General features: G+C 31.7%; 1 long non-coding RNA gene across 1 annotated transcript; it reads right to left on the bottom strand.

The window, feature by feature from the left end:
- Window positions 1-283: 283 nt before the first annotated feature.
- On the bottom strand, window positions 284-2,819 carry LOC131947213 (uncharacterized). Its single transcript, XR_009387849.1, has 3 exons — window positions 2,779-2,819; window positions 916-993; window positions 284-486 (listed from the first exon to the last, which is right to left on the bottom strand). It is a non-coding gene; the product is annotated as an uncharacterized LOC131947213 (long non-coding RNA).
- Between the last annotated feature and the right edge of the window lie 8,485 nt (window positions 2,820-11,304).

Raw genomic sequence — 11,304 nt, 5'->3', positions numbered from 1 at the left:
GTGAAGTAAACATTACATAAACATTATATGCACACATTTAAAATCAGCAGCTCGCACTTAACACACGTACTTTCAAATTTCTAAAAAGTTGTGTGGGGTTAATGGCATTTTTAGAAAGTTATGTGTATAAACAATCAGATTTCAATCAGTTGTGTGTGTAATGAATCAGATCTACCAAATTGTGAGTTAAAACTAATTATTAAAGTTCAAGCAAGTTGTGGGTGGAGTCTAATAAAACTTCTACCAAGTTGTTCGGGGTGGGGGGGGGGGATCTAACCTCTGGAATCTGGTTGGCTAATCTTGTAGAATCTGGGTCGCTTGTTGTAACTGGCAAGAGAGCAGATCTCTTTAGTCGAAGTTCAAGGTTGTCGTTATCTAGGTCAACACGGAAGGTCAGGTGGTCGGGTAAGTTAGAGTCTGTTGACCTTTTCTGACGGGTTAGAGGGTCGAATCTTTCTGATAGCAGTGTCACTGTTACTTCATGCTCTAAAAGAAAAATCACATTCAATGTGTGTATATTTTGTACGCATAAACATGTGCACAACAACACCTGCTCACTGATGGGGAAACACATACACCCTCACATACACATACACATACACCCTCACATACACATACACCTAATGTTTTTGTACAAAATTAAAGAACTTATTCATCCCAGTCTGTCCATAGGGCCGGTGAAATAGAGCTCAACTATATCATTGAGTTTAGCATGTGTAGGTTTTGTGAGGCCAACCGTATACCCAGCCACATTTAAATTCATTAACTTGAGTCAGGTACTTATGTGGACACAGGGGCATCTTACAATTTTTAAGGAATTAGAACTCGAGACTATCGGGTTAATACTCGTACACTCTACCATCTGACCACGCCGTCCAAATGTTTAAGTAAGCTTCAAACAAAAGATGATCTCACCTTCGCTCAAGCCAACAGCTAACTGAGCAGCCAAGAGAACAAGTAGTACAAGCATGAGAGGCATCGTAGCAAACATACCTAGAGAAACAGAACCTTCACCTTTACTTTTATTATCAGAAAACCTTTATTTCTGAGATAACAATGAACAGGATTTTTTAAAAACAAAGATATACAATAATCTATTTTTTATGTTTAGTTTTTTCCGTTGTTTTGCGATTATCATATTTCTAGTGTAACATTAAAAGTATTGAATAAACTTAAAACGTCCTTACAAATAATATAGAAATCTGTCCATGCATTCCTATTTTGTGCCGTTAATAATTTAAAATCAAACAACTTGTTGTAACTTATAATCTACTGTCGCTATGTTACTTGACCTGTAAATACTCGTAAAACGTTTATACGATTTGTGATCTCGAATCTATCCATTTTGTTATCATAACAAAAGTAGTAAAAAAATATATTTAAAAAAAAATATTTCATAAACGTTTTATTAACAAGCTTTTATGTACTAATGCACTAAAAAGTAGAAAATAAATTATAGACTACTACTTAAATAACTATAAAGAAAAGCGTGGGTCTCTTCCTAAACATTAGTAAAGGTATCCAATAGATACTAAAGTGACCCACGCTTTTCTTTATAGTTATTTAAATAGCAGTCTATAATTTATTTTCTACTTTTTAGTGCATTAGTACATAAAAGCTTGTTATTAAAACGTTTTTTTTTATGAAATTTTGTTTAGTACTTTACATGTTTTCATTTACAATAGAGTTGCATGACTAAAAACCATTGCGCGCCTATTGAAACATGATAACTCGCTATTGAAGGTGAGGACGCGTGTAGTGTGGTTGGAGAGAAATGCCTACTAATTTGGTCAAAATTTTAATTAATTCATAAAAAATAATTAGGCATCCAATTAAGTCAAATATAATTTCAGATTGCATTGTCTTCATGTCTTGACCAACGTGCCAAGTGTGAACCGTATCAGTCAAGTAGAAGTGTCCAATCGAATTTTCGCTCCTGCGTTTCGATCTAGACTGACGACTGACGACTGACGACAGACGGCAGACAGAAGAAGTGAGTTAAACAAAAGCTTGTAAAAATGTCATAAAAACGTTTTAATAACAAGCTTTTATGTACTAATGCACTAAAAAGTAGAAAATAAATTATACACTACTATTTAAATTACTATAAAGAAAAGCGTGGGCAATTTTAGTACTTTAGTACCTATTGGATACCTTTACTAATATTTGAAAAGATACCCACGCTTTTCTTTATAGTAATTTAAATAGTAGTCTATAATTTATTTTCTACTTTTTAGTGCATTAGTGCCAACTGTGAACCGAGTCTGTCAGTTAGAAGTGTCCGAATTTTCGCTCGGCCGTTTCGATATAGACAGACAGAATGACGACAGACTGACGAGGAAGTGAGTTAAATAAAAGCTTGTAAAAACATAACATTTTTATTTGTTGTGTCGAAAAAAAAATCTATTTTACACTAACTTTAGTTTTGATGTAATAAAACGAAATTTTTGAACTGAGTGTGATTGGCAATCACTCAAATGTATTTCTTAAGTTTGAATTTTGTTGTATTTACAACAAAGTCAATTCATATGGCATATTGGTCCACAAAATTATATTACTTAACTTTAGTTTAAGAGAGATTCTGGAAAAAAAAATCACATGTAAATTCATTTTTTTAGAACCTATGCAAGCTGGTTTTAAAATTTCAAGAACTTCTCAACTCTAGGATAGGCCTACTTAGAAATAGTCCTACTCGTAAGAATTAGAGCTACACTAAAATATTTACTAAAATATTTCTAACAATGCATTCTATACTGAGCGTCACATAAACATACTTACTTTATCTGAGCTTCCAACGACCCGAACCTTTGCCTTCTTCTAATAGAGTAACTGTTGTCTGAGGATAGCCTCACTATATATCTCAACTTCCTCTAATAGAGTAACTGTTGTCTGAGGATAGCCTCACTATATATCTCAACTTCCTCTAATAGAGTAACTGTTGTCTGAGGATAGCCTCACTATATATCTCAACTTCCACTTAAGTAGCCTGTGATGCGTCATACACGAAATTTAATACAAAATAGATAAACAACAAGAGGTTATTACTTAATGGCGGATGATCTAGGCAATTAGTTCTCTTCAACGAAGGGACAACACAGTTTTACGATCGTATTGACGTCATGCGTATTGACGTAATCAATCTTTTTCGAGAGATATTGAAAAACAACTTGGGTATTTCATAATATATATGTTTATATATATATATATACATATTTATATATTTATATGTATTTTATAATATATATATACATATATATATATATATATATATATATATATATATATATATATATATATATATATATATATATATATATATATATATATATTATATATGTATATATACACATATACATATATACATATTTGTGGGTATTTTTGTTTATTGAATATATGATACATATGTATGTACATTTCTATATTAGGCTTGCCATGCATATATCGCACGGTTGTATTTTCTGGAATTATTTCAATACAAACAGATACAAACGTTTGACTTAAAGCTTTCTGGATGGAGCATAAAACACCGATCATTGTCTAGTATGTCTTACGACACTAGACACAAGCTTTTGATTTGTGTCTCAACTACAACTCAGACTAATACATTTGTTTACCAAGGAAGGATTATACAAGCGATGAAATCATGAGGAAAGATTGAAGTTTTCTCCTATCAGCAACATCTGGTAGAACACCATTAAACAGGTTTATTGTTTTGTTTTGGTTAACTCAACCCAGATATTGGATTGATTTCGTTTCTTTTTAGATTTGTTGTTGTAATACTTGATAAGATGAAGTGATGTGTGGTACTATGAAGTGATGTGTGCTATTATAAAGTGATGTTTGATGTTTTGGCGATGATACATCAAGAATATTTTAAAAAAGGTAATAAAACAGAAGCAAAAGTTACAGTTTAATAAAATAAACATTTTATATTTTACTTGCAGTTTTACAGTGAATGTATAACGATCGGTCAATCCTAAGAAAAATTACCCAAAGTTACGTCACTGATACGTCGCTAGACCAACTAGGTAAGAAAGAGAAAAACGTCGTGAAAAGAAAGAATAGAATTTAAAAAATAACAGCATTTGGAACAATTAGTTATAAGCAAGTAATTTTAAAAGTTTTAAAAAAATAAGCATCGTTTACATTATATTATTAAAGTTTATACATAATAGCAATAGACTATATAATGTATAGTTTATTTTATTAAAAATTTACCGTTTTATTGAGTTGATATTCATGTCAGGCAAGTTATGCTTCGTGGGATCCGACTTAAATCATAAAGATTCAAAATTCCAAGATATGACTTGCTTTATGAAAAGAAACTATTGGTTTTAAGCATGTTTTTGAAAAAATAAAACATATTATTTACGAAAACAAAATGTACTTAAAATCGACAAATCTTACAACTTAAACACAAAAACGTTTGAGTGAATGTTCAGTTGTGATGGACAACGGCTACTGTAGTTGGCCTTCACCTTACCAGCCATTCGATCGTCTTTACCCGCCATCCACGCTACTCCATCACAATAGGGCTGGTAAGTAGGTCACCAACCAGTTCTGCAGCTCAATAAAACCTGCATGAGCCATAGGACTGGTTTGTGACCTACTTACCAGCCCTATAGACAGCTGATGTTTGTGCTAACTATACATTTGTTATGGGCAAATACTATACCGTCGCATATAATAGGGCTGTTATGTAGGTCACCAATCAGTTCTATGGCTTATGTAGGTTTTATTGAGCCGTAGAACTGGTTCGTGACCTACTTACCAGCCCTATTACCATTTCTTTATTTAGTTACAGAACACAATTCTACTTAGTATTAAATGATCGTTAACATAAATAGAAATTGTTGGATTTTGAAATTAAATGTTGGACGTATTGCGAAATTTTCAAAATTGGACTGACTCCAAATTTAAAGAAGTTTGTCCAAACAATGATAGAGTGTACGCAAAGAAAACAAGGTAAATCCTATGAAATTTATTTTTTGCTGGGATTAAGGTAATAAATATGTCAACAGCTGTTTAACGACTTCAAAAGTTTCAATAATACATAGTCGATATATTGGGCCTGTAATTGTTGGGTTTGTTTTAGGAAAGAAATACTGGTAACTCAGTAGTAGAGATTAGAAGTTACTGTGTGGATTTTAACACACACAAACTAAATATCGCAACAACAAAAAATGTAACCAAAGGGAAAAAGCTTTTATTGTATTTACAAATAAAAACAACAACTCACAAATGAATAATATACTAAAAAGTAAAAAGTAAATTTAGTTTGGTATAATCTTACTAAAGCTATATGTTGCAATGACTAAAAAGAAATGATTTTCAATATTTCAGTTTAAGTACATGTAAAGTGAAGTTTTGTTCGCAAACATGTCAGGAAAGTCGTTGAAGACAGCAGAATAAGAATATTTGACCACATGCCTGTATAGTTTGTACATCGTGAGAAAGATGGCGAGCATAACAGCTAGTGTAATCCTAGTCCTGATCTTAGACTAGTGACTAGACCTATATTATTACTTAGTGTGAACTATTCTAAAGTTTAACATGTTAGGTTACGTACTTGCATTTTACCGCCTCGTAATTTCGCGTTTCGCTTATCGCATTTTACCAACGATATGTTAAAGTTATTATCTAATTTTAAAAGAAATATATCGATTATATTTTCTCTAGAACTACTGTAAAGACGGATGCCGTTTGAAAATCACACAGCATAACAAATCATTTGGAGCCTTGTGACGTGGCATTGTATGTAAATTATTTAGGCAAAGTATTGATTCTACTAGAGATCGAAGTGATATCATTCCGTCCGCATGGGGTACCCTCACAAGGCTCGGTTCTAGAATATCATAGTCTCCCAAGAAACATCAGCCAAGGTAATTTATTTTAAATAACTACTAACATCTATTACAAGTTTTACAAAAACAAATATATTGCTAGATACGTTTTTTTCTTTTATGTGTTTGAACCAAGAGTATGATTTCAAATTACTAAATCTACACAATGTAGGCTACTGTTCAAAGAAATACAATAAATTATTCATACCATAGATTCACAATGCTACTCCTATTTCTTTACTGCACCAATTTACTTGCGTTTACAGAAGAGACTACACAAATTATCGGCGCCTTATTTAGATACTACAAAATTGTTTACATTAAAAAACACTTATGTGTGTATGGCTTAACCTTGATTATGATTTTAAAAAAGTCCCAAAACAGAAAGAATTTAGCTTAGATTTCTTTTTGCGACTTACATATGTGCGGAATCTTTTGTGTGTGTATATATATATATATATATATATATATATATATATATATATATATATATATATATATATATATATATATATAATAGTTAACTATTTCTCATCTTTCTATGCACTAAAAATCTCACACTCCGATTACTGATAGACCTAAAGATTCATAAGATCATACCAACATTCTAATTAAAAAAATTAAAGCAATAGGAATAAGTATTGGGACCAGACACAGATATACGCTGTCATATTTTTCTGTGTTGGATTCTGCTGCCTCATCTTGTCTGGATAAGTTGTCCATTGAATCTTTATTACCCGTCAGGTCACGAACTTTTGTTTCCTTTGATTGTGTCTCTACTACAGGGATTCGTATTTCCTGATTGTCAGTAGTCGTCTTAGCAGTTCGATCTGTTGCAATGAGAAATTTGCATCTAAAACAATAGTGATTGACATTTGTAAAACTGCATTCAAAGACACTTTTTTTAAAAATTACTTTGTAAAATTATATTTTAACTACGAGGAGGGCCTATTTAAATTTGTATAATTAAAAATCAATTATCTGAAATTTGTAAAATTAAGACAGACGTATCTGAAATGTCGCTTCATAAGTTGATCCATGAAGTTAAATTTAGACACACGCTGTATGCTTATCCCATATCTAGATATCGATCTAAACTATTTATGGTTACATAAAACAGGTGTAGGTAAGAATACCTGGATTCAGTTTGCATTTGTCACCGTCCAGATAGTAGCCGTGTAGACACCTAGTCAGTGTGTCGTGTGTAGTGTTGCATTCTGTCACTATCTCCTCATGACTCCCGTCATCAGGCTGGTAACATCTGATACACGACAAACATTGGTGCTGGTCAAGATTCATATACCAACCAGCTTGACACACAGTACAGATTTTAGTTGTCGTGTTGAAATACTGAGCAGGACCACACGGCCCATAACTACATTCTCTGCTGACTTCCCCAGACAGTAAACTCAATATGGCCGCAAACAAAACAGCTTCCTTTTTCATTCTGCCAGAGTTGTGAACACTTTTACACTTTAATATATGTAGTAATATCTATTCAGCTATTATTTGCATTTAGTAGATTAAAAATTTATATTTCTACCTTGAAAATCACGTCAAGCCTGAATAGGCCTATATGTTAATACCTTTTCTTTACCAACAATTTACATATAACTTCTGAAAATGTTCGGAAATTATATTTTTAATTAATAGTTCTAAATCGTTTTTTAATAAACACATAACGATTTATTAAACAATTATGTAATCAATAGTTAATTAGAAAAAATGAATAGATATAATAAAACATATAATTGTTTCTTACCTACTTTGCGTCATTTAATCTAAGACATCGCAATAAATTATTTTCATATTTGCTTGAAGCGAAAGGAATTATTTGAATTTGAACTTACGGGAAAATCCAATGATTTGGTTTCCAAAAATAGGAATTCTGAACATGATATCTATAATATTAGCGGGCTGAGCGTGTGTCAGTCCTTCCTTCCTTCCTTCCTTCTGTCATCGCTATAGCTTTTGGAACCATAAAAGTAAACATTCGCACCATACTGTGCTTTTCAGTGCACCGCAGTGTCTTATTATAAGTATTAGAGTAGGGTTTGTTTATATAGCGGCATAGAGCTATTTTATAATTGCCACGGTTTTTACTCTTTCGCATAACGTCAAGAAAATATTAAATACATGCAAACTGCTAAAACGTATTAAAAAGATTAATGTCAAATATCATTTTCGTTTAGGTTCCCAGAAAAAGTGGATACATTTTAATAACATAATAACAGTAGGGTAGAAAAATCAAATTAATTTAACTCTTTTCTAATTTTGACAAAGGAGGTAATTTAAAAATACATTAAACTCACGCTAATAAAAAATGTGAATGCAAATATACGTTAGTCATAGAAGGAATTAGTGTTGCAATAATATAATTAGCAAAATGTGAATGCAAATTATTCGGATGTGTAAGAGGAAATTATTGTTAGAAAATTATAATTAGCATGGATTGATAAAAGGCAAACTTTTATTTATTTTATTCACTGAATGTAGGCCCTACTGTTTATTACTTATAATTTTTAATCAACTATTCAGCACTATTATAGACTCGTCATCACGTTCATTAGGTGCGCAATGGTTTTAGTTATGAAACACTATTGTAAATTTTTAAAATTTAAAGTACTGGAAAAAAAATGCGTGAATGGATAAAGTGAAATATTGTATATATTATAGATACTGCCTATTATTTATACTGTTTTATAATTGTTATTCTATCTTTCGGGTTTTATAGGAGAGGCGTAGCGAGGGGGGGGGGGGCATATGTCCCCGGGTGCCGACCTTAGGGGGCGCCAAAGTGGGTTGGAAAAAATTTGCGAGGAGGGGGGTGGTGGAAATCGAAAGTTTTAGGGCGGGGGGGGGGGGGGGGGGGAAAGGGGTGCAAATCGAAAGTTGAGGGGGGTGCAAATCACCGGAAAGGGCGCGATTTGGCGCTACGGGCTAGACTGTGAGCAATATGCCTTTATGATTGCATTTAAATTGTGTTTATGTTATGAGTGTTGTGTTTGTTTTTTCGTTTTTTTTTTTTTTTTTTTTTTTTTTGCGTTCGTTTGCGTTGTGTTTAGTTTTGTTCTGTTCCCAAGTTGGTACATTTAAAAAAGATTTACCGTGGCGGAGCACGGGATGCAGCTAGTTATATTTTATACTTCGTAGTATGGTACGATGTTTTAAAATGAATTAATCGTATACAATTTCGTTTCCTTGTTATTTTAAAACATCTTAGTATTATGAAGTTAGAATTCCGTGAACATTTCATAACAAACAATAGAGTAAAATTATGCCAATTAGGCAGCTAAACTTACTGCTTCTAAAAGGTTCATGGTGCCATAAACGACTGATTTACATAATATATCTCAGTGCTGTTATACTGTTGATGAAAGGGTGATTCTCGTGTGTATAATTGTGTAATTTTTTAATTACGAATTACATTTATGTTTTGGCAAAGTTATGATAGTATTTTTAAAAAAAAAGAACAACTGTAGCTGGTATAACGTGAAGGAAAAAAGCAACAACACATCGTTAACTACAAATCAACGAACTAGTTTATTTATTCCCTTGTGTTAAATCAATTGTGTGGGCTTAGACAAGTATATATATATATATATATATATATATATATATATATATATATATATATATATATATATATATATATATATATATATATATATATATATGCATTACAACCAAAAGCAATGAACGCAACATAATCTGTTTTGTAATCCTTGTAAAAAAATTTACATAATAATTCCTGGGACATAATTAAGACAAGCGAAAGGGGGAAATAATCACTCTTTTAATATAAATATGTAAATGTCTACACATTTAACTTTAAATATCAAAACAAATAAATAGTTACTTAAAAATCAAATAAAGTAGCTTAACACTATTTGTTTTTACAAAAATATCTTGTCTGCAGGCAGAATTAAATATATCTTTAATAAATGCTAATTACTGCATAACAAAAGTTTTTCAAATCAAAGTTTGTATAAACCTAGCTTTTCACTACAATAGTTTGATTTGAGGAGATCACATTTGGGTTTTTAAAATATTTTACTTTCTCGCATATACAGAGTGTGGAGAAAGTATTGTAATCGTGCAAAAAAAAAAATAAGTTTGATTATTATTACTGATTTAAATGTTTAAAATAATTGAATTAATAAAATTAAAAAACTAAAACTGAGGACTGTATAAATATAGATGTTTGAAAGGGAAGAATGTTTGCTTTGATGTGTCTCATTGTAATAACATAACGTTTCCTATTGCTTACATTTAATATCATTTTAATTAACTGTAATCCCAAATTTATTTCAACTCTACTTAAAAACCCAAATTCCACCCAGTCCACACCCCCCCCCCCCCTCAGCCCACCACGCCGAGGAAAAAATATCCCTTGAATCATCACTTAATTACACATTTGCATTTTCAGGTTGTTTTTTTTCTATTTTTTTTTAAATAAAAAAAAATATTTAGACGTTTTGTATTAGATCTATGTATAAATAAATTATCTAAAATGAATGAAAGTAGGCTGCAATACAAGTAAGAAAGAAATATTACTATTGTAAATCTGTATCAGTCCTCATAAGCCGATGATGAAAACTGTAATACTAAAGCGAACACACAACTGACGCTGTAAATTACATGTTTGAGACGAGAAAAAAACAAAAAAAAAAAACTTAGGTGTGACATTAATGTCGCTCTACACAATTTTGGTGGTGAGGTGGGGGTGGGGGTGGGGGGTTGGGGCTAGAGGGGGGGATAACCAATTCAGAGTGAACATAACGTCAGTTTTTAGATGACCGTTCTAAACATACATATACAATTACACATGTATACTGATTCAGAAATTGATTTAAATAAGTAGCAGTGGTATTATGACAATGTGTTTTACAGAGGGGTCCATGGGGGGAGGGGGGTAATCCACATAACCCTCCCCCCCCTGCCTACGCCACTGAGCTGAGCGGATAATTAACTGTGCGATCAGTGTTAGTTTAAATTAAGTTGTTGTTTTTTTAAATACAAAATATAGCATTATTCAAATTTAATATAGATCTAGATCTAGTAAACTAAAATAATAATTAATATAAAGTTGATACTGTTTCATATAATTTGTAATCGTAATTACTATCGCCCAAACTATCGTAATACTACTACTTCATCGTGATGACGTTGTTGACCTTGTCAAAATGTCCCCACCGCTACGCAGTTTGCTCATAAGTAAATTTAAATAGAGTTGCCACATCAGTTGTATTTGTGTCTGTATTGTGTCTGTATTGTAATTTCATAAAATAAATTATATGATTCAAACTGTATGTATAAAGTAATTACGTGTGAAGTTTTATGAATAACATTTTCTAATTCAATTATTCTTAAGCAAATACATTATACAGTTGCCTTAAACTTTACACCCCTCTTGCCAAGTGGTACTACTCGTAGAGGTTTTTTAAACGTTGCAATGCAA

The sequence above is a fragment of the Physella acuta genome, unplaced genomic scaffold, assembly GCF_028476545.2.
Source record: "Physella acuta isolate Inbredline_101_S28 unplaced genomic scaffold, ASM2847654v3 ptg000589l, whole genome shotgun sequence".
Classification (NCBI taxonomy): Eukaryota; Metazoa; Mollusca; class Gastropoda; family Physidae; genus Physella; species Physella acuta.
The sequence above is the reverse complement of the archived record's forward strand: the minus strand, read 5'-3'. Positions and strand labels throughout refer to the sequence as shown.